Source organism: Episyrphus balteatus, chromosome 1, assembly GCF_945859705.1.
Source record: "Episyrphus balteatus chromosome 1, idEpiBalt1.1, whole genome shotgun sequence".
NCBI classification, from domain to species: Eukaryota; Metazoa; Arthropoda; class Insecta; order Diptera; family Syrphidae; genus Episyrphus; species Episyrphus balteatus.
The window spans coordinates 171,418,499-171,446,490 of NC_079134.1; positions in this window are offsets into that span (position 1 = coordinate 171,418,499).

The window sequence follows — 27,992 nt, forward strand, 5'->3', positions numbered from 1 at the left end:
TGCTACCTTTAATATTAAAATGTTTATATACTCCTTTTAACATGTCCTTTTTGCTGTTTCCATGCTTTACTTGGTAGCTGTGACGATGACGACGAAAGGAAGAAGATTTGCTAAGTCATGCTCGTATACAAAAGTCACATGCTATATGGCGACTGCCAGTGTATGATGTTTACATTGAAATTTTTCAAAAGCAGGCATGATGGTAAGAATATACAAGACTTTGGAGCTCTTTGTAAAACGATGTTATGGGGGTTCCTTTTTGAAAAAAAAAAAAATGGAACATACTCTTTAGAAAGTAACCTCATTTCCACGTTGTTGCTGCGATATTTTCTGCTGGGTGTAAATTCTCGTATATTCTTGGATTTAATTACGTCCCGAAGCCAAGTTAAAAGTTGTTTCATTTTTTTTGTTCAACAATTTTAACTTCGCGATGAATATACGCACCATAGTGCTACTTCGGAGTGGTTTAGCATGCGAGCAAGTGTTTCATGTTTTTGCCCAAAGAAAGGATAAAATATGTTCTTTAAACAATAATTCTTAAAATGCAGAAATTTAACCTTCGTTTGCCATTTTCAGCAATTGACTGAATTGGATTGAAAAACATTTTCTAACCCTTGCATTTATTATTTATTTCAAGGACGAGTTTACAAGAAAATCAAAATCTGCTCTGAAGTGCCGAAAGGTTCTTAACTGGGACCATTATTTTTCAATAACTATTTTGCTGACCAGCTCACCAACATCCCTAGAACGAAAATTAAGGTGTTTGCTGACGACTCTATAATATATATGCCACATCACTTTGACCAAAAATAGCTTGCACTCTAGGTCTGTCGCGGTAAAGTTATTGCATTGCATTTTTTATCAACTTATGTAATTGTTATTACTTATTTATTTTTGAAGTGAAAACTTCTTCAGTATCGTAGTGCTTTAAAAAAAATCAATTAATTATAACTTTTTTGTTTTAATAGATAGATGAATGAAATTTATACTGTAGATAGGTAATACAATAAACTATTATTTCAATAAATTTTATATTCAAAATCCTGAGATAACGGTGAAAATATAATCTTTTACTAAACACTTTATATCTATTAATCAAGAGCACATAGAAATTTGATTTAACTTTTATACGTATGCCGATAATATTACCTTTCATTTGATATATCATACATAACTGTTCGTGTTCTACAATACACAATCATAAATTAAAAAACTTGAAAAGCTCATCAAAACACATTTGGAGTCACCAGTGTAGGAAGTACCGTAATCTCAGTTTGAAATTTCGACATGGTTGACTTAAAAAAATTCTTCCTTTTTTTGTAGGCATCATAGAAATATAATTGAAGCGTTATTTAAAAGATGAAATAATAAAATTGATGATATAAAATTTATTATAAGTTATCATTTAAAAAAATGGATTTAATGGTGTTAGAATGGAAAAAATAATGATTTTTTTTTAGCTTTTTTTGAGAAAACTGATTGGGTTCAAAAAATTCTAGCTCTTTTTGTAAATGTTGTATAGACATGGTCGATATAAATATTTCGAGCTGAAACAATAAGCTTTCGGATGATATAAAATTTTTTGTAAGTTGTCATACAAAAATGGATTTAAAAGTGATAAAACAAAAAAAGTTAGATATTTTCGTTTTTTTTTCAAGAAAAAATATTTTTAAGGTTTCACTTCTACCGCGTGTGAATTGCACGCATGATTATTTTTATTTATGCAGTATTTTTTTTTTTTCTTTGTTATTAATACAAAAATTAGTTGTCTGTAAAATCAGTTTATGGATGATAATTTTACGTGAAAACGTCATAACTTACAATTTTTGAAGCTTAATACATATATTATAAAAAAGTGAAAAAAAATATTTAAAACTAATTAAATTAAAAATTATACATACCTTCAATAAGCCTTATATTTCTTCAAAAGAATTAAACCATAACTAAAACCTATATGTTTTGTAAAAAGTATACAAATTATTTCTTGAAATCACACATTTTTCATAAAAAAAAGCGATAAAAATTAACTTTTATTTCTTCACACATCATATTGTCAATATTTTTACATGACAATAGGGTTGCCATGCGTCCGGGTTTTCCCGGACATGTACTCTTTTTTGGCTGTGTGGGGGACGTCCGGGATAGTTTCTATCAATTGTCCGGGATTGTACTCTTTTGAAGCCTTTAAAAATCTCACTTTTTGTATGCTACTCTTAATTCATTCCTTATTCAAAAAACGAATCGAGTTCATTAAAAGCGAGGCGTTTTTATTTTGGTCTATTATCTGCTCAATTCTTTTTTGTGTTCTGTTCCAATATAATCAAAACTCAAAAATGTGCATATGAGGTACTGGTTAGTGAATTCTCTGACCAACAAAAATTTATTTTAATAATTTATTTAAATTTTATTATTTATTACAGTAGGTACCTTATTGTAAGACTCAACACTCAAGGTGCAAAATTTTAAACGATTAAGAAAAATACATATAAGGCCGCTTAAGTAAGTTGCTAAGTCAAAAAGACCATTTCTTAACTTAAATAGTAACTCACTAAAAATTCTATTAGCATTTAACTAAGGGCCAATTTTTCAATAGTCAGTTAAAAAATTCATTTAGTACTTATTCCTAAGGATAGAGAAAAAATCAATTCTTCAACAAGCAGATATAGCTTATTCCTTAGAATAAAACTATCTGCTTCTTTCAGAGACGAATAAAAATTATCCTAAGGAATAACCTCAATAAAAATATTGTGTCAGTTGGCAAAGCTGTTTTGAAAGAATTTTGAAAAAAATACAGTGGAACACAAGAAAACAAAAACAATCATGAATAAAAATGACGTTTAATTTTAAATATTTTTGAATTTGACCATTTTTTTTTTGTTATTCTGTAGAATAAATTATTCTTGATTGAAAAATTCAATGTTTTTATCTGATTGTTTATGAGCCTAATAACTTTATTCGTCGAACAGTTAACTGACTGTTTATTAGAAGATTGATAAATTGGCTCTTAATCGTTTAAAATTTTGAGCAATTGGATTTTAATGGAATTTAAATTTTTTTTTTACTGTAACTATGTACATTCCAACTTTTGTAATATTAGCTAAAATTTTTAACCTTTATTTTTTTTGTGAAAAAAATAAGAAAAAAATGCTACGGGAACAAGGGTTAAAAATGTGATTTTTAGTTAAATTTTGAAAAGATTGTTCCGCTTTTTTTTGTTTTTATAAAACTATGCATTCCTTTTGTCCTAGATTTGTACTCTTTTTTGTGTCCTTATTTGTCCGGGAAAGTCCGGGATTTTACATCTCGATTACTAGTTTCGTCAAAATATATCTGGCAACCCTACATGACAACCTATAATAAATTTTATATCATCTGAAAGTTTATTATTTTAGCTTTCAGTATTCACCTCAGTCATGTTTGTACGACATCTGGAAAAAAAAGCTGGAATTTTTCGAATGCAATCAATTTTCATAAAAAGATTTAAAAAAAAAACTTTTTTTTTTCATTTCGATTTGGTCCATTTTTTTATTTTACAACTTTTTATATACAATTTACTAAAATGGATATCATTGGAAAGCTTATCATTTCACCTTTAAAAATATGCCTCAACCATATCTGTACGACCCCCTCAAAAAAAAGTTACAATTTTTTAAAGACAACCATGTCAAAATTAAAACTAAGATTACGATACTTCCTGCACTAAGTATTGAGCATTTTAAGAAACCATAATTTGCCTTTAAACTCTATTCATACATGTGGAAATTTCAAGTAAAAAAGCCCGTTCGCAACTCCTTTAGTCCTCTGCATACTTTATACATATATGTACATTCATATGTATGGACGTATAGAAAATACTTATGTTTAGAGAGAGATATTCAAAAAAAAAAAAAATTTTTTTTGACATCAGTCTGCCCGCTATTCAGTATGCATGAAATCAGCGACCACGTTTGCAGAAATGTTACATTTCGCATGACTGATTGCTTTCATAAGTGCCATAGCGATGATGATGCTTATATACAAGGAAGAGAGTAAGAGAGAGAGAGAGAAGAAGGTCCTCACTAGGGTGTTGAAGTAGATTTTATATGTATAAATTTTTTTTATTTAGCTTACCGTGTTGTATATACGCACAGCAATTAAGGATACGGTGCGCTACATGTGGATGGTTTTATTCACTCACACGAGCTCTAATGTTGTTATTTTGTAAAGTTTTTTTTTTTTTTCATTTTTCAAAGGTTCTACGGCTACGGTTCTACCTAGCGCACTCATCAACATTGCCGATGAAAACAAGTTATACGGAACTGTGTCAAGGATTTTTTGTGAATAAATTTGTATTTAACAACAGGTCATTGCAGCTCAGCGTTGCGCAAGAATGGTTAGTTTTTTTTTTTTGTAATTTTGTCATGAAATAACACTTCTGTAATGAATTTAATTGTTAGTAAGAGGACGCAATGTATTTTATTATAGTTGGCTATTATTTTTGCAAATCATGAAGTTAGGTAATTTTAGGGGATTTTACACAAATTAAAACTATTTTTTTTTTTGAAAACAAAAGGAGTTTAAAATGCGTGAAGCGCATCACCTACAGAATTGTTAGTTTAAATAATTAACAACAAAAGCGTCTGCCTGGAAGCGAAGCAATTTTAATTGATAAATTTGCATACATACAATTTTTTTATTTTAAAGATTTATAACTTCGTATATTTATATTCGTATCCAAATCCCAATTCATACTGTTCATAAGGAGACTATTGAAATCAGTGGGTATTAGGATTTAGAGATTAATATCTTCTAAACGGTTAAAGCAATCAATTTGATGCCATAGACAGTTATGTAGAACGCTGAAGTCCCTACAAGAATACATCTTGATAATTTGATAATGAGGACTTTTCAGTGAATTAGAAAATTTTTAAATGTAAAAAAATGATGTTATGTATATTTTTTTTTTAACTTTGACCTCGAATATCTTTCAAATGATTAGATTAATAAAAAAAAGTTTTTAAGACCTTTTTTATGGAGCAAGCTGTTTCCTACAAGAATATGTCTTGTCAATATGTCTTTTTCAATTTGTTACAAAATTAATAACAAAAAACGAATTTTTAAAGATTTTTTCAAACCTTGGATCTCAAATATATTTTAAACGGTTAGATAAACTAAAAATTTGTATTAGACCTTTTTTGTAGAGCGTTTAATTTCCTACAAGAATATACATACAGGGTGTCCCAAAAGTTAACGTCGAAACGAAAACGGTAGATAGAGTAGGTGGTGACAGTTATCAGAAAAATAATAAACAAAATCGCAGCCATATATTTGGGAGTTATGGGCATTTGAAAAAAAGTCAAAAAAATGGTCACCCTGTGACGGTTTTTCATGTGCCGTAAATACAAATCTTAATTTTTCTAATTTTTTTCTTTTGTTACGGAACCTTGAATAACCCTGCTATCAAATGCATTCAAAAATTTTAACTCAGCTGCATCAGTTTCAAAGAAAATATTACTTTTATACCTAACTTAGTACTAAAAAATTTTACATGACACTAATTCAATGAGCCGTAGTGTAAAAAAAATGCACTACGATGTTTCGGCAAGTTGCCTTAAAAGTTGGTTTGTTCAATTCTCTTTTCAAAATGGTACAACATTGTTGGGAATATTCCATAAATAACCGAGATACATTTTTTTTCTTAAGAAATCCGACTTTTTTATGAGGTAATTTTTCCATATTATTCAAGTTTTGTACCCTTTCAGAACCTTTCAGAATACAAAAACTTAAATAATATGGAAAAATTACCTAAAAAAAAGTCGGATTTCTTAAGAAAAAAAATTTTATCTCGGTTATTTATTTATTATTCCCGACAATGTTGTACCATTTTGAAAAGAGAATTGAACAAACCAACTTTTAAGGCAACTTGCCGAAACATCGTAGTGCATTTTTTTTACACTACGGCTCATTGAATTAGTGTCATGTAAAATTTTTTAGTACTAAGTTAGGTAAAAAAGTAATATTTTCTTTAAAACTGATGCAGCTGAGTTAAAATTTTTGAATGCATTTGATAGCAGGGTTATTCAAGGTTCCGTAACAAAAGAAAAAAATTAGAAAAATTAAGATTTGTATTTACGGCACATGAAAAACCGTCACAGGGTGACCATTTTTTCGACTTTTTTTCAAATGCCCATAACTCCCAAATATATGGCTGCGATTTTGTTTATTATTTTTCTGATAACTGTCACCACCTACCCTATCTACCGTTTTAGTTTCGACGTTAACTTTTGGGACACCCTGTATAAAGAATTTTTTGTTTAAAAGTCGATATATAAAAAAATTATTCTTCAGTAGATATTATATCTTACAGTGTTTAAGTAGGTCGAATTTTTTTTTTTAAGAAGATTGATGTTAAAATGAAAAATTGCGAAGCGGAGGACTTTCCCATTAAAATAAAAAGTTCATATTTGAAGAGTATTCTAGAGATTTTTCGAAGTAGGTATATAAAATAAAAAAAAAAAAACGAATTTCGATTTTTTGACCCACCCTAATGTACATACATGTTCAAGTTATATAAAAGCAACTGAGTAAGTGTAATATGGAATAATCATATTAAAAGTGTGATTAGGCGTAATATTCGCTTAAAAATTAAAATTCCAATAAATTGCAAGCAACTAATTTTCAATTGATTAACAAATTCTTTTTAGCGTTTTTCTTTAAAAATATGAATCGAAAAATTGTGTTTTTGAAATACGATTACTTTTAAAGTCCCTTGTATTGGAAAAGTTGTCATTATCTTCATTTGTCTGTTTAATAAGTTTTTTTTTTGGGAGCGAGTCAAAGGGGTTGGGGTCAAAATTCTGCCAGGGTCAAAATTCTGCTTTTCAAAATTCTGCTTTTCATAATAATTCTATTCTACAAAATTCTGAAAAAAATTAAAAAAAGGGTTTGGTAAATGTTAAAAAGCGCGCGCTTTTACAATCATCATCTCGAAAAATTTGCTCCTTATTTGAGATTCCTTACTTTCGAGTAGGTACTATGTCAATTTTTGTAATATTAATTCTTTGATAAATCAATAATTTTGAAAATATTGAAAAAAATTTTAATGATAAATATTTTCGAAAAATGATAATTGAAAACTTTTTAATTAATGAAATAAAAATCAATATTCAAAAACTTGAAGAAAAAAGGAATATTCTTCATCGTTTCTAATTAGTTTTAGTTTTCATTAATGAGGTGTATATTTGTTAAGTAAACGCATATGCTATAAAAAATAAACCAGAATTTAAAAAAAAAAAAAAAATGGTGGCAGAATTTTGAAAAGCAGAATTTTGACCCGCTCCCGAGTCAAAATTCTGACTTCAAAACTCTGGTTTTCAAAATTCTGCTTTTTTTCAAAAAAATTCTGTTTTTTTTATATTCTGGCTTTCAAAATTCTGCCATAATTTTTTTGAGGAAAAAAAAAATCAAATTTTTTTTTTTCTATTCATAGTTTTTCATTGATGTAATTTAAGTTTGGTACTTACCTAAATGTCTAGAAGACTAACTTTCTTATAACCCACATTTACATAAATATACCATTGAAAACAAATAATTAGAAATGATGTTGGGTGATGAAAAATATTCCTTTTCTTATTCAATTTTTTGAATATTAATTTTTATTTGATTAATTAAAAAATGTTCATTTATTATTTTTCGATGATATTTATCATTAAAGAGCTTTTCTCAATATTTTTAAATTTTTTGATTATAAAAAAAAGATGATACTACAAAAAATAGACTTAGTACTCGTAAGTAAGTAATCTCAAATAAGCAGCAAATTTAGCGAGATGATGATTTTACAAAATTCTGCAAAAAAATTAAAAAAGGCTTTGGAAAATGTTAAAAAGCACGCACTTTTTAACATTTTCCAAACCCTTTTTTAATTTTTTGCAGAAATTTGTAAAACAGAATTATGCAAAGCAGAATTTTGACCCCGGCAGATCTATTCTACTATAGCGAGCACCAAACCACTTATTCTACTTTTGACCAATTAGTAAAAATAATGAGAGTTTTTACAAGTAAGAGGTGTTATTATACCGAAAGGTATTCAATTTTTGTGACCATTATGTTTAAAGAAAAAGTATCTTCTTTTAAAATAGACCATTTAGTAAAAACATCAAAAATTTCGTTTTTTTTTCTCTTTTTTGTACAGTTTTTGTTAAGTTTTTTACAAGATTTCAATTTTAAATTTTTTTAAAAGGATACACATCGATAAAAAATTTAATTATCTACAAAAAATTGCTTAAGCAAAATTTTCAATTTCGGCTTGCTTTTCAAGTTGTAGACAAAAACTCAAAAAGTAACAGAAAAAGTCGAAAATATTGATCTTTACAAAAATAGTCATATCTTTATAATTTATCCATAGATTTTGAAGAAAATTACCTTTTTATCTTTGCCAGAAAATATACATAAAAAATTTAAAACTATGAGGATTCAACAGATTTTGATTTTTTTTCTTTCAGTAATAAAGTTTTTTTTTTCAGAAATTTTCTTCAAAAACTCGATTTTTTTTAATGTTTTTAATTGCACTTAAACGTCTGGAGTGACCCAGAAAAGTTGTTTTAGTGTTTGTTGCTTATTTACTCAGCTTCCAGGCGCCAGCTTTTCTTTTCAGATTATTCATTTATTACTCAAGATATAGCCTGAATACTAAGTAGGCTGGAAAAAACAACGACAAAAAACTTTGAAAAATCATATGTATCTCGAAAATCTATCCATAATAATTTTTTTTAAAGTGATTTCCAAGTCCCTGAGGTCAAAGTACGTTACAAAAATAGTAAGATTGAGTGTCCATTTTGGCTGTAAACCAGAGAAATAAATATTTTGTATTAACCTTGAATAACTCATGCAGAGGTCAAAATTCGTTTATGACAATAATAATGTCAAATATTTTTGAAACAACTTTGATGAAAATAAACTCATTTGATTCTGAACTCTCCCAATCAAAACATTTTTACTCTATTAAAAAAAAAAGTTTTGGTATATTCTCATCAAATCGAAGAGCTTCTTTCAAATCAATTACAATACAAACTAAATACACTGCCATATGGAAATCCTTCTTTACTATCACACATTAAACAGGCATTTATTCATTTATCATTCATTCCTTTGCACTTTCTTCTGAATGGAAATTAAAATTAATCTCGGAAAAGCTCTTGTAATGTATCCGAGAGAGATGTCGACATAAAAAAAAATATACCTACATCTACTTCTTCAAACTTTCAAAAACCAACTTTTCAATCTCTAAGAGTTCCGCTATATACTCACAGACGCACAAAGAAAATTGACAGAAACAAGGCTGGAAAAAAGGAGTAAAATGAAAATAAGGACCATAAAAATCATGTTTACGGAAAAACATTCTTCGAATAGAATACGAAATGAAGTCACGATTACGACGAGTAAATTTGTTTCTTTTGTGATGCGGTGTTTTTTTTTTATAAACTTTGAAGCGAGAAATTCAATTTTAAAAAAAGTTTTTTTTTTTGTTGCCAGACGAAATCATGACACACACAAGCATTTTTTTATTTTTTTTACTTCCATTTGGGCATTCAACAAAAGTACATCAAACTTAGAATACTAAATGTATAATATAAAAAAATATATCCATGAAACCAAGTTTTTCTCCAGTAGTAAATGAAACTTTCGAAATTCATTTTTCTTTTTTTGTGAATCTTCACTTTAATGTATTTTACATGCAATTATGCAGAGATATATACCTTTTTTGGCTGAATGCCAACAAGAAAAGTGCCCATAGGAATTCAAAGTTTCTAGACTTTACTTTTACATTATGAGCCTATTTTCTTAGGGTCACTTATTGGCCAAAGGAAAAATAAAGTTCCCGACTAACAAATTTGCTTCTATAAAGCTTTACAGGTGGTAATGTAGCTCCTGTAAAGCTTTATAGAAGGGATATTGTTTGTTGGGTTATGTTCCAGAGAATTTTCTTGACAGTTTCATTGATATTTCAATCTTCTTCAAAAATTCTAAATCAATCAAATATTTAAAGTATGATAAGGAAATATGGTTTACAAAAAGAAGTCTAGATTCATTCTAGAAAGTTTTTCCATCAGATTTGATAAAATTTCATTATAGTTCCCAATTTTTCAATGTTTGTACCGTCTTAACTTCTAAACTACTTATTCTAATTTAAAAAAAGATGTATCGTTAAAAATGTATTTCTTGTCCGATGGTTATAGACTGTAAAAGGTTCTCTAGAATGGCGCCCTCTAGAGGCAAGAGTCATAAATAATAATCATTCATTCTTTTTTAATTTTCGGGTGCTTTATCAAACTTTTATAGCATAAATTCTTATAAAAGATTAAACCTTAAAAACTAGAACCTATTTATTTTATGACTTTTTCTTCTAAGGAGCACAGTATTAGAAAACGGTTCATACCCTATAACAAGCAGCCAAGCAAGAAGCTTCCAACGATACTTCATTTATCAAATTCTGATAAGTATTTGGGAAGTTATGAGGGAATATACATTCCCAAATACATCAAAAAGTTGTAAATTATACAATACTTTCCCTCTACAGGTTCGTAATCCTATGGCTTGCTTATTCGAATTTCTGAAACGAATATGTACGTCCCTGTTTGGCACTTTTCAACTGTCTCCCTTTTCGCCTTGTGACAAAAAAATAAACAAAAATTTGGTCCTTGATATTTTTAATCCTCTTTCTCTCTCTTCAATATTTTTTTAATATTATTTTCTGTACACAGGAGAATTTAATTCGCTATTTGTTTAAGAAAAAATGAAAAAAAAAAAAAACAAACAAACAAAAAAAAAAATATAAACTACGTAAATTTTTACCATAAAGTTGGCAAAAGTTGGAATGTCTATTCTTTTAATTTTATTTAACTGGCCTGGTTATATGGAGGATGAAGGTATAAGTAGATTTGTACTTGTTTTTTTTTTTTTTCATCTCATTTTGTAAAATTAATCCCCATTTGGATTGTATGGGAGCTCTTTTGGGGTTGAAAATTGGGTTGAGAATGAAAAAAAGAGAATTGTATAGCTGGTGCTTTGTTTTTCATGTAATTAAAACAATTCAGGACTTTAAGCATTTTTTTTTTTGTTTTGGTTTTATTATTTTAGATTTTTTTGCTGTCTGTACTTGAGATTTGAATGGGATTAGTTGGGAAAAATTACCAAAAAAAAAATGGAAAAAAAATTGTTGCGTGAGGTTAATGGCTTATAATTTATAAGAAGACGAACAAAATTAAAATTTTCAGCTTCAACTGCGGATAAAATGTGTTATTTAGGAATTTAAATTAGATACAAAATAAATTTCTATTTATGTATAATTTGCTCCTTAAAAAAAAAATTAAAAAAAACACACACACACAATATTAAGATCTAAGGTAAAAGGATAAAACAATTTAACATGAGTTGGAATTCTAATTAAAAGTGAAAATTTTCCTTGTTAGATATTAAATCTGAAGCTTATTTTTAATTTGTAGAATATTGTTGAATTTTCTGAATAATCAGAATCAGAAAACATTCATATATGCATTTGAAAATCTTAGAACTTGCACCATTTTGCTACGGGAAACAATTACTGTGAATCCTGATTGGAAAGTACAATAAATCTTATCAAAAACCTTAACAAATTAAAGAGAAATCAAAAACAATAACTGAACTACCAACTATAAAAGAGAGGTTTTTCATTCTTAGTAAGGATAAAATTTACAAAAGTTTCATGGAAAAAGAAAATAGCTGTCAGATTAATTTCGTGGAATATTGAAAATTTCTAGGTAAACTGTTTATCTTCTGTCCGCATGCCTCTACTCCATACCAGCACAACAGGACTGGCTTATAAAGTTCTCATACGCAGTTTGCTTGATTCTTGGAGAGAGATTTATTTTTACTGAAAACCATTTTTAGTTAGAAAGAAACAAAACGTTGGCAACGGAATGACAGTTTCCGAAGTAATACTGGATTAGTAGGTAAACGTAGTCATTGGCTATACTTTAGAGTTATGTCTGTCAATTAGGGTTTGTCAGCTTTATATGGGAAGGGTTGAGGATTCTTTTATTATCGATTGTAAAAAATCCACTTGCAAAGTGCCAGCCAAAGCCAATGATTCATTTTATTTATGGTTTTGATGACAAATTAAACATTTATAAATAAGTTCTTACACGTTTTACGCGATTCATTGGCTTTTTGGGACCAATTACAGATTTTACTGTCTCTTCGAAAAAAAAAACACCCTTTCACCAAAATTTTTTTTATGAAAACTCTTTATTCTTGCTTTCTATCCCAAAATCAATGTTTTTACCAAATTTCATTAGGGTGACCCATCATTTTTGTTTTCACTCAAAAAAACACCCTGTTAACCATGATATTTTTATAGACACTTAAGATTCTTGTTTCTTATCTTAAAAGTAACATAATTGCTAAATTTCAATAGGGCACCACTAATATTAGGTACTCTAGTATTTCACACTTTTTCAAATAAACCCATATTTTTTTTACTTCTAAAAAAAAACACCCTTTGACATAAAAAAATTTTATAGACTTACATTATTCGTAGTTCTCATGGGAAAGAGAACATATTTAATGAATTTCGAAAGGGTACCATTTATACCATTGATTTTATCGGACTTATCGCGGATTTTTCCCTATTTCCCAAAATATACACCCTTTAACCTAAAATATTTGTATAGACTTTTTGAGTTCTTGCTTCCGGTCAATTTAGACATCCGAGGTTACATTAATTCCCAGCAAGCTGAAAATTGGTAGGATTGTTGGAAACACCATCATAAATTAAATCTGAAAAGTCCTAATCGATACGGGGGGTCAAAGGTCACAAAAACTGGTTTTTCACGATTTTCAGCAAAACGGTAAGTCTTATCAAAAAATTTTCAATGCAAGAATTGTAAACCAGATTATTATATATAAAAAGTGTCAGACACTTTTTTTCCTAGGACCCACCGTTTCTTAGGTATAACGATTCAAAAAGTTGAAGTTGAGTTGTAATCGTCATAATCAGGCCTATTCTGAAAAAAAAAACTCCCAACTGAAAAGTTCCTGAAATTTCATTATTTTTTAAGCTTGAATTTCGTTCTTCAATGGTTAAGAATATGGGAAAGCAAAAAAGATTTAATTTTTCACCATTTTTCCGATTTGGGCCCTTCTCCCGAAACCATTTTCCTGGGAATTTTTGTTTAGAATATGTCTGAATATATACAGGGTGTGCAATAGAGAATGGACAACCCTAAAACGGCTGATAGCTTCACTTATGACTGTTCTAACAAACAGATAGAAAAAAGTTCTATCGCAACCAGTTCATAAAATATTGGCTTTTTTTCGTTCAGTGTATTTTAAATTTTATCATCTTGTGTTTTCGTTCACTACAACCACGAATGAATGAATTTTATTTATTTCTTTTTTTTATAATTTTCTACAATAATTGTATGAGTACATAAATGCTTTAAAAACTGCATAGCTATTGCACATTTTCGTAAAAAAAATTTTGAAATCTGTTTTTTTTTAATGAAATCTGTATTTTATGAAAAATTTTAAACACCTGTGGTATAAAATAAATCTATGGAAACTTAGGTGGCCAACTTTCTCAAAAATATTCCCCTTAAACGACCTTTGACCCCCCGTAAATTTTTTTCCAGGCCTTGGATCGATGAGGACTTTTCAGATTTAATTTATGATGGTGTTTCCAACAATCCTACCAATTTTCAACTTCCTGGGAATTAATGTAACCTCACCCCCTTATTTTAGTCTAATTTGACCGGACTATATATAAAGCAAGTAAAAAACAGAATTAGCAGAATTTTTTTGTTGACAAATATGCTGGCAGAATTTTGAAAAGACTTTAAAAAGCAGAATAGAAAAAAAGCAGAATTTTGAAAAATATAATTTTCGTAAAAAAAGCAGAATTTTGATGTCACATCTTGGTTCATGGTTTCCTATTTTATTGAATGAGTTGAGGTTTGGTGATAAACTCTAAAGAAAATATAAAAAATCAACCAATACATTTTGATTAATTATCAAAAATAGAAAAAAGTTGGTTAAATTATTTTCACCTTCTAAAATTCAAATTCATTCTTATCTCGTCAACTATTATAATAAAATATTCTCAATTTCCTTATGAATATTAAAGATGTAAATCAATGTTTTCAGTTATTTATGTAACTCTTAACTCATTTTTAGCAATAAATCAAAATTTATTACATAACCTTAATTCCAAAATTTTTTGTTGTTGTTGTTTATGTTTATATTTGTTAAGATAATAAACGCACTAGCCGCCAATCGGATAAAGTAATAAAAACAAAAATTATTATTCATGCCAGAATATTCAATTGAAACAGATTAAATATTGAAATGAATAAAAAAAAATATATAAAAACATTTTCACCAATTTGCATTAAACATAGCTTCAACTTTGTTTTTTTTTTTTTAATTATCAAAAAAAAAATTAAAATTGAAAAAAAAAAACAGAAAAACCAAAACTAAATTTCCATACCGAAATGACTCGGTTAAAACAGAGAGAAAAAAAAATTAATCAATATCCAAACGAATAATAAAATGTTCATTAACTCTGGCCACTACCGCACTTCACCGCAGTAACTGCTGGTATTTTATCCACCTTATACTCATCCCCATCAGCACACATAATATTACCATGGAAAAGTGGTCAACGGTATATATTCCAATCCAATTGTACCATCCAATCGCAACTGAAAAACCCACAACGGTATGCTACATTGCACAATCCAATTGAAAATCAGCTCCTTTTTACCCCCATCCCAATCCTAGCCAACCCGTTTTGGATGGAACACACTACCGACGACGAGCTGCCACTGGCACCCACCAACCGATTACCATGCCGACAAAGTCAAACAGACAGAATTCCAATGAGAGAGCAGTGCGAGAAAATGCATTAAGCAAATATTTACCACTAACCCCTTTTTCTCCCCTCTTCACCACATAAAATAAGCGAAATTGGAAATTCTGTGACAGACCCCTGCTTCGATTCGACCATATAACCTTACTGACCTCCTGCTAACACCAAAGTTACTCGTGTATAGACTTTGGGCCATTCAATTAAACCGCACAGACGAAAAAGTTTTTGCATTTAGTAGCCATCAATCAGCAACCGCCCGATCATCAGTTTCAGTATAGTGATGTCATTTCGTGCTCCGAGTTTCGGAGAACGAGAGATATGAGCAGCCAGTGCATAATTATTATATGTGCAGATGACATTTACAGAATTGAACTTCAACAGAAGTTCAAAGGTTGAAATTGTTGTTGATTCTGGGAAAATGAACAAAAATAATAAGTATTTGTTTGAACGTATGTATGTATTTTGAAAAGGTTATCAAAATGTATTATTAGTCTGACGAGGTACATAGCAAATAAAAAAGTATTGAGTAAAAAAGCTCTCTGTTTGGATTTTGGAAGGTTGAGAAGCTTCATTTGTGGTAGTTGGTAGATTGGAAATATGATCTACTGCTTTAAGTCTGCTTTGGACCAAAAACGCAAAAATTTCTTAAAAACTCCAAAACAACTTCTTGTTTACTTTTCTTCCCGAAATTAGTACTTTCTTTTATTGAGGGAGGGGGTGGATGTTCACAGTATAACCTGATTAGCATGACAATGAATAAAGGTGATATAATGCTCAGTTATGGTCAACTATCTGATTTACCTAATAATATAGAATAATTAGCGTTAAGAAAAAAAATTAAAAAAAAGATACGCATACGCCACAGTGACCTAACAAAATTTCCCTCTAAATTTATCACTGGCTTATAGTGCACCAAAATTTGAATTTTGGTATCCATTAAATGACTGCTTAAACTATGTACATGTTCAGATTGTCCCATATTTTTAATTTTGGACTTTTGTTCAACCCATATGGATATTGATAGATATATGGTTAAGGTAAAGAAAGAAAATGTTGATCATATACATATGTATATTTTCGATTAGTCATCCGAAATGCTTCTGGATCCTTCTGAAAGTATTTTATTGGCTTCAGATGACAGTTCTTCCCCTAGAAAAAAGAGAAATTCTTTCAACCCTACGCAAATGCTTAGAAACACAAGTTACTCCGAGTAAGTTGCCCATAATTAAAATAAGTTGGGTTGGGGTCAAAATTCTGACGGGGTCAAAACTCTTTTGTCAAAATAGTGCTATCAAAATCCTGCTTTTCAAAATTCTGCTTTCAAATTTCTGCTTTTTAAAATTCTGTTTTTCAAAATTCTGCTTTTCAAAATTCTGCTTTTCATAATTCTGTTTCCCAAAATTCTGCCAAAAATTAAAAAAGGGTTTGGAAAATGTTTAAAAGCGCGCGCTTTTTAACATTCTCCAAACCCTTTTTTAATTTTTGGTAGTATTTTGTGAAATTATCTTCAAGCAAAATTTGCTGCCTATTTGAGCTTATTTTTTTGTAATGTACATATTATTATTAAAAATAAATCGATACATTTAGTGGAGTAACTAAAGCTCAAAAATTGGCAATATTAGGGAACCCGGCCGAACAACTTAGATTTTGATGATCTTTTTTTTCAAACGTCGGTAATTAAAAATACTTTAAAGTCTATAGATTAAAAATTGCCGGTGTTGCCGTGTTGATTTTTTAAATTTTATTGAAGATTTTTGTGAACAAAAAAATTTTTTTTTCAAAAATTTTTCTTAAATTTCATAAATTAATTGATGCCAAAAGATTGTCTAGGAAATTCAAGGAAAAAAAATATATGGGAGTGAGGGACAATCTTTCATCGTTCAAGCGATAGATGCAATTTTCTTATTAATTGACTTCAAACACAAAAAAAAATATTTGAACACAACGGCAACACCTACAATATTTAAATGTACATTTTTTAAAAGCTAGAAGCTTAGTCATATTTGTAAAATTAAAATTAAGTTAATTGAATTAAGGGCTTTTGAAAGAATGGTAACTCAACTCAGATTTTGAAAAAAAAAATTATTGAAAAAATTTTAACATGTGGTTTTTAAAACTTTTTCGTAATATAAAATGCCTTTTTTTTAATTTTTTTTGGCCACATTTATTATGATTTGAAATTATAAAAGGAAGTGTCAATATGTATTACGGTTTATGAAAAAAATTAAAAAGTATTTCATTTTCGAAGAACTTTTTTGAATAGAAGGTTTGGAAAAAAATTTAACTTATTTTTTTTTTTAAGTTCAACTTCTAAATATAAAATTATTTTTTATTAATTTAATAACCCTTACTGTTGAAAGCTAAATAGCAAAAATTTTAAGTTCTTATTTACCAAAGTCTTTGAGAAAATCAATATTTCAATGCAAAAATTCAGTTTTTATAAAAAAAAACCCATTGAAATTGAAGTAATTTTTAATTTTTTTTTTAAACTGTAATATATATTACCTTTTCCTCTTCGGAATTCAACTGATAATATTTATGGCCAAAATTTTTTTAAAAATAAATTCATATTTTATTAGAAAAAGTTTGGAAAAAAGTCATTTAAAATTTTTTTTTTAACATTTTTTTTTTTAAATTCCGAGTTTGAGGACCATTTTTTCAAAAACTCTTCATTAAATTTAGTGGATTTAAATTTAAGAGATAAGAATGAGCTTCTGGCTTTTTAAAAATGTATTTTAAAATATTGTAGGTGTTGCCGTTGTTTTCAAAATATTTTTTTTGTGTTTGAAGTCAGATTGTGAGAAAATTGCATTTATCGCTTAAACGATGGAAGATTGCCCCTCACTCCTTTTTACTTTTTTTCCTTAAATTACCTAGAGAATGTTTTGCTATCATTTGTTTTATGAAATTTAAGCAAAAAAAAATGGTTTTGTTCAAGAAAAATTTAATTTTAATTTTAAAAAACAATACGGCAACATCGGCAATTTTTAATCTATAGACTTTAAAGTATTTTTAATTACCTACGTTTGAAAAAAAAATCGTCAAAATCAGAGCTGTTCGGTCGGGTTCCCTAATAATTTGCTTTAGTTACTCTACTAATTTAAAAATATTGAGAAAAAGTTTTTAATGATAAATATTTTCGAAAAATAATAATTGAACATTATTTAATTAGCCAAATAAAATTATTGAAAATTATTTGTGATGGTTAAACAGCAAGCAGTTAAGAAAATACCAACCTAAAAAAAGATTAATGAGGTGCAATTTGGCTTAGTAAACGCATATGCTATGAAAAAAAGCAGAATTAGCAGAATTTTTTTATTAAAAAAAAGTGCTGGCAGAATTTTGAAAAGCAGAATCTTGAAAAGCAGAATTTTGAAAGACAGAATAGAAAAAAAGCAGAATTTTGAAAAATAGAATTTTCTTGAAAAAAAAGCAGAATTTTGTAAATCAGAATTTTGAAGCCAGAATTTTGACCCGCTCCCAAATAAGTTATGTCTCATTTTCTGAGTAATTTATTTAACTTATGTAACGAATTAAATTAATATAATAAAAAGCAAGCAATATAACAATAACATTTTAAGTAAATAAACATTTTTACTCAGTAGAAAAAAATAACAAATGAAAGATTATGGATTCAGAGTAATGTAACCCAAATAAATACGCCAATTAAACGAAGAAAATATAGACGAGAATTTCGTCAAAGCCCTCAAAGGATTAGTTTGTCTTCCGTTCTTACTTCTTATAGTTCCATAAATAAACATTAATTTTTTCAAAAGAGTTTTCAATCAATGGTCATTTCAAAAATTTGTAATTTTAAGCACTTTAGGTGCAAGTTTTGACAGATTGGGTGCATAGAAATCGCCTATCTTCCAAAATCAAATTGGATTTATAATTTGTATTTAATAAAAAGAATTCGAAACAAGCATTCTGGAATGATTTATTTTTTGACTGCGACGTTGAAATTTCTGAATCAAAACTTTTGAAACTTTTAAATCATATCATATAAAACGTGACCTGTTGCTTCGATTTTTACTTTGATGAAGATTTTTCTGTAGAAAATCATAGATTAGTTACGCGTAACTAATTAAAATTTGTAAAACTCGCGTAACTTGCCAACACTAAAAATATTATTTTTACAGCCAAAATGTGTGATTGACACTATCAAATACCATATAAATTTTTGTTAATCAAAATTGCTTTTCTGTGTTTCTTAGCATTTGCGTAGGGTTGCCGAGTACTTGCCCTTAGGCCTTAGGTACACTGAATGATATGTACTAGTTTGGAAAATATATGAAAAGTCTGCCTTTTTTTTGAAGTGAAAACTTCTTTGGTATCGTAGTGATTTGAAACAAGATCAAACGAAAAAGCGACACGAAAAATCAATTGATCATAACTTTTTTGTTTTAATAGATAGATAAATGAAATTTATACAGTAGATAGGTAAATAAATAAATTATTATATTATATTGTGCACAATTTTAATTAATTTCATATTCAAAATTCTGAGATAACGGTGAAAAGATGTTCTTTTTCTAAACACGTTATATCTTTTGATCTAGAGCACATAACAAATTTTGCTTTTTTTATGAAAACTAATTGGGTTAAAACAATTCTAGCTCTTTTTGTAGATGTTGTATAGACATGGTCGATTTAAATAAGCTGAAACAATAAGCTTTCAGATGGTATAAAATTTATTGTAGATTGTCATATAAAAAAAGTGATGGAATAAAAGAAAGTTATATTTTTTCGATTTTTTTTTTTAATGATTTTTAAGGTTTCACTTCAACCACGTGTGAATTGATTTTTTTTTTTCTTAATTCAAAATTGCGACTCCAAAATAGTGGGAAGAATATGCAAGTTTCTTTATATTCAATGAAAAAATAAAAAGTCAAAAAAGTTCCAACTCAGTATAACATACTTTTAAACCTTTTGTTATGATATTTCTGGGATTTTTCTTTAGTAGCAACAATTTTGATAACTTTCCTATTAATTTTCTTTTAAAAAAAATTTACTACAATACTTTGTCATATTATTAGGCAAAAGTGGGGAATGATTTCGATTTTTACGACAAAACCTCCAACCTATCATAATCTTCAATAACTTTTGACTTACCAATTAAGATCCTTTTGAAAAGCATAAAACAAAGGTAAATTAAAAGCAGTTTATAATAAAGTTATAAATTCCAACAATAAGTACCTACGTACATTATTTTGTTGAACAACCATAAACACCAAAAGTTTAAATAAAATATTATTAGATTTATTTGGTTTTAATAATATCCTGGCCAATAAAATGCCTCATCAGATTTAGCAAATATTTTCACTCCACAACGAATTAATTTTCCAAAAACACAAAGTTGATTGATTACCATGCTTTTGTTACATTGTTCATTTGATTTTCCTCCCAAAAATTTTCCAAAAACCTCCACTTGTTTACACAAATCTACATACATAATACTCGTGCACCTGTGTACATTTACATTTTATTATTATTTACACATCAGGTAGGTAGAGGTATTATATTGTGCCTGGCATTCAGTCAGTCGTCGTCTTCGGTGTGTATACAAAATTAATTATCAGCACACACATATTGTTCAATCAATTACTATTTATTCTCAATTCAAATAATATAATTCAATTTGCAAGAAGAAATTTGCATATTCGATTTGGGAAATCTTCCTTCGTTTATCACTTCGGATCGGATTTATATCCTCGATCCAATTTAATTAAGCAAATTTACAAAATTCTCTCTCTCTCTCTTACTTACACACACTCTGTCATCACAATTCCAATTCCAATGATGATGATGCTGATGATGATGATGATGATGAGTTCAATTCAAATGGAATAAGCACTTAAAATATGAAATGAACTCGAGAGAGATCTCATATCCCAAATCCCATACAAGTAAAATATTATGTATGACGAATGACATTTTTATTGAATGGGAATTCGAGAGGTTACGTACAATATTCTGAGGATTATATATTCTCATATTCAGGGTATATCTGGTGTTATGATGGGGGAATGGTGAATGGAGTATGTTCTTGTAATGAAATTAATTCCAAAATTTTGAATTTAATTAAATTTTAAAACCATTTTGAATCTGACGTTTAACATTTGATATGAGGGTAAGAGATTTATCCTTGGGAATTTTTCAAGGGTTTTCATTGAAGGATAATTTAATATTTTATGAAGGCAAGTATTTTAAAACATGAACCTCTGCTTTAGGTAAGTGCACCTTTTTCAACTGACATTTTGATGGGTGAAAGTTTGAAACTAAGTTTTTATTAAGAACATGACATTCTAATTTTTGTGTTCTATATCTATTAGGTGAAAGGTTAAAATTAATACTTCTTGGTGTTTAAATAGATAATTTATTTTTATCTACACGGTTAAAAATTCTGTAGTATTTTTTAATATTTTTTGGGTTACAAAAAATATTATATCTACACCAGAATTGTATTAAAATTTAATACAAATATTAGAATTTTTCAGTTAATACAAAATGTATTAAAAATTTTATATAGTTGTATTAAAAAATAATAGAGTTTATATTAGAATTTAATACCAAATGTATTAAATTTCAAGTATTGCATAATTAAAATTTAATCTTTTTATATTAATTTCTATTAAGAATTTTATTAAAAAATAATACAAAAATATTTCATTTCAGTACCAAATGTATTGAAAGTTAATAATTTTTGAAGTGAAAACTTCTTTAGTATCGTAGTGATTTGAAACAAGATGAAACGAAAACGCGACACGACTTCAACTTGTTATAACTTTTTTGTTTTAATAGATAGATGAATGAAATTTGTACTGTAGATAGGTAATTAAATAAATTATAATTGTACAAAATTTCAATTAATTTTATATTCAAAATTCGGAGATAACGGTAAAAAGATGTTCTTTTCCAACACACGTTATATCTTTTGATCTAGTGCACATACAAATTTGATTTAACTTTAATACGCATGCTGATAACATAACCTTTTATTTGATAAATCACACATAACGTTACGTGCTCTACAAGTTACACAATCTTAAATTGAAAAATTTTAAAATACCTCAAAACACCTGTGGAGATCTGTTGGCGATGACCAGCTATAGGTCGTTTCAAATCAAAAGTCCCATGGAAAATTGAGCAAAAATAAAAAAAACTCATTCGCTTACTGGAAGGAAGCATTTATGAGGCAGCTAAACTTTTTCTAAAATTACCATAAAATAATGAAGAACAGTTCGTTATCCCTATTCTAATTAATTCATCCGTCTGTGAGATTCACTGGGTTAGCCTCAGAAAGCGGAGGCAAGTCTCCCGGGCTTGCATCACTCCATATCCGCGGGCAATTAAAAAAAACAAACAATTATTTAATTATTTATCATTTGAAGGCAGTTGGAATAACTTTGCCGAAGATATTGTTATAGGACCAGGTGAAGATGGACCAGAAATGTCCAGTTTATATGATAGCAATTCATCACTTAAAATTCTATTCACATCTTTTCATTTGTATAATTGGGCAGTAAGTATCTTATTTTTATTTTTCAATTATTTTTGAGTCGTCACCATAGAAATAAATAATAAACAAATTCAGATCTTTCGTTTGTTTATTTTTTTCTCTAGCATTTCTTTCATTCAAACAAGCATGATTTGTTGTTATTTTTGAGTTGATTTGTCGCAATGAGCCAATAAAATTGAGTTTTTTGTTTATTTGCTCTCAATTTTATTGGAAGGGAGAAAATAAACTCTGAGTCAGGACTTTTGATTTGAAACGACCTATACCATATAAATACTACCGAATAAATGTTTTTTTTGCTTTTTGGATGAAATTACATAGAGTTTAAAAAATTCTAGCTCTTTTTGTAGATGTCTCGTACACCTGATCGATATATATATTTTGAGCTAAGACAATAAGCTTTCAGATTGTGTAAAAATTTGTATAGGTTGTTAGGGAAAAAAATTGATTTAATAGCGTGAGAAGATAAAAATACGTGTTTTTCGCTTTTTTTGATGGAAATTGATCGAGTTCAAAAAATTCTAGCTCTTTGTGTAGATGTCTTATAGACCTGATCGATATATACAATTTGAGCTCTTACAATAAGCTTTCAGATATTATAACATTTTTTATAGTTTGTTAGGGAAAACATGCATTTAATAGCTTGAGAAGATAAAATTACGTGTTTTTTTCGCTTTTTTTTTGATGAAAATGATTGTTTTCAATAAATTATTTTTATACTTTTTGCGCATTGTAAAAATTTTAGAATGGCTTTATTCTTTAGGAAAATTTTGTAAGCTTTTTAATGGTTTTAATTAAAAAAAAAAAAAAAATGATTTTTTAAGGTTTCACTTCTACCACGTGTGAATGCACACATGATTTTTTTTTATTATTTTTCCAAATTGTTTTATATTAAAATATAAAACAATTGTATTTAACTGTAATACAATTATTATATTAAAATCTAATAAAGCGGTATTTAAATTCAATAAAAGATTAGAATTTAATACCGGCGCACAGTGGGACGACTCATGGTAATAATTAAAAAATACAACTATTTTAGCGGTACTTGAAATTAATTGGTAAGTGATACCAAATATATGAAAGCTTAAAATGCAATAAAATTTTTTGCATTTATTTATTGGTCCATAAGTTATAGACACGTGAACATAGCCTCTTTTTCGTTTTTTTTTTTTTTATAAAGAGTTTTAAGGTGTTTTTTGTTGCAGCTAATTGTTGTGCAAATATATTTCTCCTGTGAAAATTAAATTAATAATGGAGTATATTAATAGCCAAGGTATTTAAATTAAAATAGTTTTTTCGTGTGTTTATCATTTTAATAGCGATTTTAAATGTGTTAGTGCGATATGAGAAAAAAAATATTTTCAAATTTTAAGTGGAGTTTTCGAAATATGGTCAAATATGGTTCTTGGGGTTTTTTTAGTTTTTTAATTAGCAATCTGTCTATAAACCGAATCAAGAAAAAAATCTTGCGCAAGTTTGCGCCATTTTAAGTAAATTGACATTTTTAAGGTTCAACTGCGTACATAAAAAATGGTGACTTATTCACTTTTTCAACAAAATTCAGCAGTTACTTGGATTGGAAATGCTTAATGAAGGAGAAAATGCAAAATTTAAAGAAATTTCGAGGCTTTTTGTGTCAGTTTATAGCAAAAAATGGCAGCATTGGTAGAGAAAGAAGGATAGCTCTGTGGAGTATAACCAACGATGGCTTCACTTTAATTTTTTTGTCAAGTTTGTAAGTCAAAATATAAGCTTCTGTTTGATGAAAGAAAACAAATTATTCTTGAGAACTTCAGGCAAAATATGGGACTTCTGATTGACATACCCAAACCTAGTTATTGCACAACAAATGATGTCAATACTAGTTGACGTTCTTTTTAGTATCCAAAGTTGAGTTCAGAAATAACCCGTGTAGATAAGGATCTCATCTTTAAAATTGAATTAATTTTGTAAACACCCGCTGCTGGTCTAGAAATAAATACGGACACGTTTGAAGAATTACTTCTTGGAACAAAAATCTTTATATTTCGAAGTGCAGCTGGTACTGTATGCCTAGCAGTGTATATATTTTACTCCATGCTAAAAACATAATAAGGTTTTTTGATTTAGCTTTAACTCCTTGTTCTTTCAATAGAAGCGTTCGAAGCAAGGTACAAAAAAATAAGGAAAGCTAGTTTGGATCATATACTTAAAAAAATTACCCATGGAGTTAGATTTAGGTAATATGCATAATTCTTTCGAAAAAGATGGTGATTACTTCATATATAGAAGTATAAATTTTTTTAACTAGCAAAACATAAGCAAACAATTATAAATAAAAATTAAAATAAAAACAAGTTCGCTGCTCAGCTCTTTTAAATAAAATATCCTAGATTTATATGTTTTAGTGTATCAATTTCTTTGTTTTTAGGTTGCAATCATGGATATAAGTGGTAAAATACTATTTCAAGCATATTTGGCTGAATATCTTATTTTATTCCCAAGATATTAATATTTCCGTTTTTCCCATACACTCGTTCCACTGTGCGGCGGGTTAATTTTTAACCCACGGAGGTTATTTTCTAATAACACTGGTCCGCAAAAAACTAAAAAAGTCGGGAGCAAGAACTTTATAAGGTGATTTTGATTGACTTAGTGTGCTGAATTCAAAACTGTTTACAGATTTTTTCTATCTCGTCTAGTTTTTGAGCTATACTCATCACTATTTTCGCTATAAAGCTTCAAAAACTAATTTTTAATTGAGTTTTTTTTATGTTTAGTCAAAAATATATATTTTCCGTAATATGTTGCTCTTTATAAGTCCAAATCAGAAGACGCAAGATGGAATTTGATACAAAAAACCATTCATTACTTTGAAAAAAATAATCAAGATTTTTAGATATGTATCATACATTTCTTTTTTCAATATCTTTGAGAAAAAAAATAATTTTGAAAAAATATAAATACTTTAAGGACGTGTTAATATGGCGTTTTGAGATTGCATAAGTAGTTTTACAAAATAAAAATTAACGGTGATGTAATTCGATGTCAAATGTACCCAAAAAAACGCGTTTTTGACCTATTAATATTCAATTATTTTAAAAACGTGACGTGCCAGTGAAATTTTGACTTCAGATTCGGACTCAGCACACAAAATTCCTCTCGAAAAGTAGGGTTTGGTTCTTGCTCTATATCCGCTGCCGACCAGTGTAATTTTTGTATAACAAGTACTAAACTTAATACTTAAATATTGAAATTTAATACAAAAATTAAAAATAATTTTACTATTTTGAAAGTATTAAAATGTAATATTTTTTGTATTTAAAATTGCTTTAATACAAGAGCTGTATTAAAAAATAATCTAGAATTTGTAACTGTGTTTGTTTTGGTTTCATCATAATTTCAGAAAATTGACAATGTCACTTAATTATTGTAAAATGTTCACTTTTTAAGTGGAACCCATATTGCATTGCGTTTTGGAATTTACCAAAGACCTAAAAAATAAACTTAATTTTAAGATTATTTTTGAGTGTCTCCTAAATGAAACATCCATTCAATTAGTTTTGATTACTTACTCCGACGTGAAATTCAATTCATTCTCATTCGATATTGCATTACGAGTAGTGCGTTTTCGCCTGCCAATATGGTCAGTTTCCTTATAAAATGGTCCGCTGCTCAAAGGGCTAAATTTCTAGTATTGACGACGTGTTTTTGTTTCAAGATCTGGTTATGGAGAAATTCACTAACGAAATTTCATACGAAATTTACAAGTTTTGATAAGTTAAAGGAGAATTCTATAATTTATGCCATCATATTTTCTACCTTAACTTTTCTTCTATCATTCTTTCTTTTTATTTTGAACCTTTCCAATAAAATGCACGAGTGTAAACAGGAGGTTAACCGTATTGCTTTTTTTCTGAAAATTTTATTTGAAAAATCTTCATAAGAGTAAACCCATATCAATCTATCACATTTGAAGCAGTTTAAAGCACTTATTGCTTGGACAGAAGAACCTATCAATATTTATTTAGGGTCAAGGTAAGCCCAATCCACTTTACTGTCAAGTTCATTTAGGTTAGAAAAAGGACTTTAAAAGATGATGGATTTGATTTGATTTTTTTTTTTTCTAAATATCTTTAAAATTTAAATCCATAACTGATGGTTGGTATTTCTTCATAACCTTGAAGCCGCAATTCTATAGAAATGAAATGAATTTAAAAATATTTTTTTTTTCTTTATCGTTTTTTATTTCAAATTACTGTAATGTATATAAGTTAAGTATTGCTTTCATGTTTGGCAAATGAAACGTTCCCATTTCAATGAAAATATAAATAATAAATGTTTATAAAAAGTATCTATACGTATAAGAGTTTTTTTTGATTTATTAAAAAAAATCTACGAGTACATACGTACTTAAATAAAATTTGTAAGAAAAAAGTTTTTTTTTTTTTCAACAAAACCTTAAAAGAAAATCCCAATCACAAAACATCCGCGATGATACGAAAAAAAAAAAAAAACTGCAGAATGAGAATACAAAAAAAAATTAACAATTTCCATGACGATGAAAAAAAAAACTTTGTTTCTTTCAATTTTTTTTTTCTATAGCACGTTGATTCCTTCATCATCGTTCTTTTATTTACATTTTTTTTTTCTTATTGTATCATTTCATTTAAAATGAATTAAATATCATGGATACATCGTCAATGAAATTTCCCCCGAAGAAAGAAAGAAAAAGCATAAAGAAAAAGAAGGTAATAGGTCTTTTCCGTTCGTATTTATTTGTACCTTCCTCGCTTTTTTTTTTATTGAAACATGCTCCTTGCTCCGGTCCACTCTTAAATTGGAAGATTCTTTTGTAATATTTGCAATAAATGTGGGAATGGAGAAGTAATGGTTTCATAAAAAATACTATATCGAGATTTTATGATGCAAAAGGAGTCAAGAAATATGGCTCCAATATTAATATCCTTTTTTTCATCACATTAACATTTCAATGTTAACTTCTCGATGTATCCTTATGCTTTAAAAATTTCTTCAAAGAGGTCTTTAAAACACAGAAGACTTAGAGAATGTGTTTTTTTTAAGGAAAACTCTTATAAAAGTAAATAGCTTGTCATCTGGTATATTTAATCATACCATATAGTTAAAAATACCAGAAAATAGTTAAATATATTAGAAATAAAGTTAAAAATACCAGAATAAAATTTATCCCTGAGTTATTTTCTCTTTTTGTGTAAAAGTAGATCCTTGCGACTTACTCATGATCCTTATTTCAGTATCGACAACAATAATTTCATTAGGTAAAAAAAAGTAAATGATACTTTTTTATCTTCGAATATGAGAAAAGGACATGAAATGAGAAAATTAAATTTTCAATAAAGTCGCATCATCATCGTTTTGTTGATATTTATTTCGAATTAAGGATTATGTTTGAGTTCAATCAGATGAATAATAAAGTCGAGAAGATTAAAAAAATAATATTTCGCAATTTTTCTTACAAAAATTTATAAAATAGATGATGAAAACAATCATTTTTCATTAAAAAAGTGAAAAAATCAAACTTTTTTTTCGTCTAACACCATTAAATCCATTCATTTATGTCAAAACCTATAG